A 4,676-nucleotide genomic window follows, 5' to 3' on the forward strand; every position below is an offset into this window, starting at 1 on the left:
GTTCATTGTTAATGGCCGCTATGAATTTGAATTAGGCCAGTAATTGCCTCCCTGATATGAGAGCAAAATGCCAAGGTAAAGACCGTAATTAACATTCAGAAGGAATGCAGGTCCAGAGGATGGCGATGCCTTTGAAAAGAAATCTCTAGTTTCCTCTGTCCCTCTTCCAGATCTCCTTCTAATTTCTTAGTATTCTTTGCTCTCAAAAATCTGTTTTTGTTATTTTTTTATCTCTCCTCTCCCATCACTTTCAATTATTGTCCCTCGTTTTGAAGCCGGAAAAATCCCTGTGTTTGAAGAATGCTACTTCTCTTCTGAGAAAAGTTAGGGAATAGGAAGCGTTAAAAAAAAAAATCAGCTAAGTAAATTTGAAGATCTAATTGGCTTCATTCAGCAATTCGTGAATCAGGCAGCATCCCATCTAGCAAATAGAAAGGAGCTCCCAAGAGCTATAGAAAAGGCAGAAGAGGGGGTGGGACAGGAAAGTTTGCTAACGAAAAGTGTAAAAAATGGATTGTTTCAAGCTTAGGTCACTTTCTTATGCGGAACGGGTAGAAGGGGTCAGTCAGGAAGAGGACCTCACCGGTGCTGACCAGGTGACTCCAGATCCACTGGTGAAAGGTTGCATTCCTGGGAGAGGCTGGAGCTGCAGTTAGGTTGGGTGTCAAATCTTGGTTTGCCATGTGGGGCTTAGCAGCAGTGACTCCATTACAGGCTTGTTGCTTTTCTTTTAACCACCAGCAATAACGGGAGTCCTGGTGAGGAGAGCGTGGAAAGGCCTCGGTTTTAAAATAAGACTTAGTCATCCAAGCGCCTCCGTATCCAAGGGGAGGTGAGCTATTTGTTTTCTTTTGTCGCATCTGATCATTGCGGAAGAGGGAAGGGGCAAGAATATGGCTGAACATCTTATGTCCGAACGAAACCAACTGACACATATTTATCAAGAAATAAATACCAGTAATTATAATAAAATGTTTAAGTCAAGCACCCAGGTTTTTCTGATCCTCATCAGTTGGGATCAGTCTGTAATCTCTCCTTTCACCTGGTTTGGAATGTGACTGCTTGCCATCTGTTAGAATGTCCTCAGTTTCCCCTCCAAATCACATGACCCTGGAAGGAAGATCAGTCTCCTTCAGGGAAGCCAATGGCTTGGTGCTTGGGTGAGTAAGTCGGCCAAGAGTATTCGCTTTGTCTGTCCCTTCCCTCGTGGCTCCTCGCTCTGTGCCAGATTCCTCCAGCCCATGACGACGTTTTGACTGAGGATTCTATAATACAGTCATGGAAACTCACAAAGCCCCACCTGCCACTGTGCAAGGACGCAGACCCCTGTAGCACTACAAGCATGCTTTCCATAGCAGATGGAAACACTTTTCGTCCCTAGGGTCTGGGCACAGGAACAGTACATTTGAAACAGAGTAGTTGGAGGAAAAATGCATTTCTTCAAGTAAAATCATCAGGCAGGTCGAAGTTGTTAGAATCATAAAGCGGGGTATAGAAATGGATTTGAAACAAAAGATTCCATTGTCTGGGAATAATTAGTATCCTGGGCAAAACTTTTCTAAGACTAGAAACGTATATCTAAGTAGAAATAATTACAGGGAAACAGGAAGCACAGTTTAATCAGTGGGCGTCACTTATTCGAGAAGCATGTACCGAGTATATGCAAGGTGTATAGCACTGTCTCATAAGCATAACAAAATCCAGCAGAAGTATGTTTTTCATCTCGTAATATGATTAAGGAAAGAATCGTTTGGTTAAAATCAACTGCACTGGATACCCACTACCCAGTGAGCTTAAAATCTGAATTTTGATTTTTTGTTCCTTTCTTAGAGTGACTTTAAAATGTCAAATTTTGTCTCGGGAGCAATAAGGGTTTCATTTGCAATATCGGCAACACAGGAACTTCACAAGACATGCGAAAATACATTAATGGAATCAGTAGAAAGCTATTTTTTTTTTAATATACTTCTAATGGAATACCTTTCTCATTTTCTTTTTTCAAAAGTGAAACCAATGGCATAAATCCGAGACGTTGATATTGTTATATAAGGGTATTTACAGTCAGGAAAACGAACTAACAGGATTGTTCTCTCGATCTATTCTCAAATTAAGACTAATGCCGAGAATTAAGTATGGTTTTTACAGTTTTCTTTATATCAGAGTTTTTCAACCTCAACGCTACTGATATTTGGACTCAGGCAATTCATTGTCGTGGGGGACTGTCCTATGGGTTCAGATGCCACAGCAGCCCCTTCTGTGTGACAACCAAAACTGCCAGATTTCCCGTGGGCGGCACCGTCACCCCCTCTCCATTGAGAACCTCTGCCATATATTGATGCCTAACAGATAGCAAATTGTATGAGTCACTATTGACCATAAGAGAAAATTTTAAATTCAATGCCTTATGGTTGCTATAAGTTTAACCAAGAATTCACCTGGGCCAGGAACTATGCCATTTTGGAAGCTTTATTGTTGTTGTGTGACTCATGGGTTTTTCCCTTTAGGAAAAAGATGAAAGGCGGGGTCTCCTTTCTGAGTCACGGTGTAGCATCCGCTGCCTGGGTCCCGAGTCCCCACCTGAACTTCCCTGAGCAGGGTCGACCTGGAGCGGCCGTTCCAGTTTGCACACCTGGGGTTAGCTATAGTGACGAACCATGTGCACCATGGGATTAGAGGGTTCTAGGAATGTCTTCGCTACCCATCTACCCCGCAGGAGGGTGCCAGGCTGACCCTCTCTAGGTTTGCAAGGAAGAGAACAAGATGAGAGTACTAGACTTGAGCAGTCTTCAAGTTTTCAAAGCCTTCATTTTCCTGTTTATAAAATAGTTTGGGGCCCTTGATTCCCTGGCTTTTCTTATCTGTGCTTTACTGACACAGCGCGTACCTTTTAACGTCCTTCAGACACTGGCAAGCTGCAGTGCAACCTGGCATCCTAGGCTAGGTCTAATTCAGAAGTCACACTCGGGACCCTACCACTTCAAATCCCAGTCATTCCTTCAAGCTCGTCAGGACTGCAGCATGTCTCTGCAGGTCTGTGGAGTTCCTTGGAGACTGGCAAGATATAACTACGAAGAACTGGAATCTATCAGAACAGGCCAAGTGCATCGCTTTGTGATGGCAGGGCTGCTCAGGCGTGTGTCGTAGATCACCCCTATAGTTAGTCCATTAGGTAAGATTTGCAACCTCACAAGATACAGGAGTTATCAGCATGGACGGTTCTTACATCACGTTTCGGTGGCACCCGTCATGATTGACTACACTCCTCTAATCATTTGATTCTGTCGATTTCCATGAGCTACGCTGGCCTAGTTTTCATACATCACAGGCCATTTCTTTCTAAGCTCCTTGCCTGGATCCTTCTTTCTACAAAACCTGTAATTATTACAGGGTTTCCAGGACTCTGTCCTCAGCCCTCCTCTCCTCATACCCACCCCTCCTGGGTGATCTCATCCAGTCCATGGTTTCAAACGCAATCGTGTATCAGTGATATAATTCCCCAGCCTAGACCACTCACTTGTGTTCTTGTATCCACCTCCTACTTGGCATCTTCATCTCAAAACCTAGCGGGATCTCCAACTTCACAGGGCCGAGATGCAGCTGTTAGTTGTTCCTATGCACTCGTATCTTGTAGTCCGCTCGCGCCCCCGTCCTCCCCTAAATCTACGGGCCATCATTTCTTCGCTTCACTCTCACATGCAACTCTCCAAAATATATTCCAGATCCACCTGCTGCTCTCCTTCTCCGCTCTGACACTCTCATACCAGCCACTGGCACCTGTCCCGTGGGTCAAGGCCACAGTCTACGAACTCTTGCTCTGTCAACAAAGTCTCTCGAAGCCTCAGATCCTCCGCTTCCTTATACTTGGGGTGAAAGCAAATCCTTACTAAAATCTGCAAGGCCCTCAAAACCTGGCCCTGGCCTCGCTCATAACACGGTTGTCACTCTGCCTTGCTTCTGGCACACAACACATCCAGTTTCAATCACAAGGCCTTTTGCCTGCCGCTCCTCACGTTTGTGGCACTCCTTCCCCCAATCCTTGTAAGATGCCCTCTTCTTATCGTTAAGGTCCCCACATCAGTGCTCCCTCTTCAAAAGGCCTTTGTCCTACCTCTTGCCATCCGAGTGGGACATTGACCTCTTTCATCTTATTCATAGCATACATTCCTGAAATTATCTACTTATTACTTGTCTGTTGTCTGCTCTCATAGGTAGAACGCATGCCCCTTGCTGGTAGTGACTCTATTTTGTTCACTACTGTATCCGTGGGGCCTAGAACAGTGCCTGACACATAGAAAAGCTAAATAAACACTCATGGGCTGTCTAGATGTAACCTAAACAATGAGAAAACCCATGAAAGTCAAGTGCCTACCCGCCTACCCCTAGGGTGCATTTATCTGTTTTGAGGACTGTAGATGATCCTGAACTGCCCTGCTGTCATTTTAAGTCCCACGTGTGACCTAATCGGACAGACGCCTGTTTTCAGACAGCTGCTTTAACGCTGGTATATCAAGCAATTCTGCTTTCACAATTCTGGTTACCTCTAAGACCTAGTGATGCCGGTACACTCTTGCAATTTAATCAAGGACAGGATGGGTCATCGTGAATGAATCGAACTAGCACCAAAAGAAAATATGGGTCTAGATACCTTGAGAGCAAAGAGATCAATATAAGGCTGT

Source organism: Pteropus medius, unplaced genomic scaffold, assembly GCF_902729225.1.
Source record: "Pteropus medius unplaced genomic scaffold, Ma_sr-lr_union100, whole genome shotgun sequence".
Classification (NCBI taxonomy): domain Eukaryota; kingdom Metazoa; phylum Chordata; class Mammalia; order Chiroptera; family Pteropodidae; genus Pteropus; species Pteropus medius.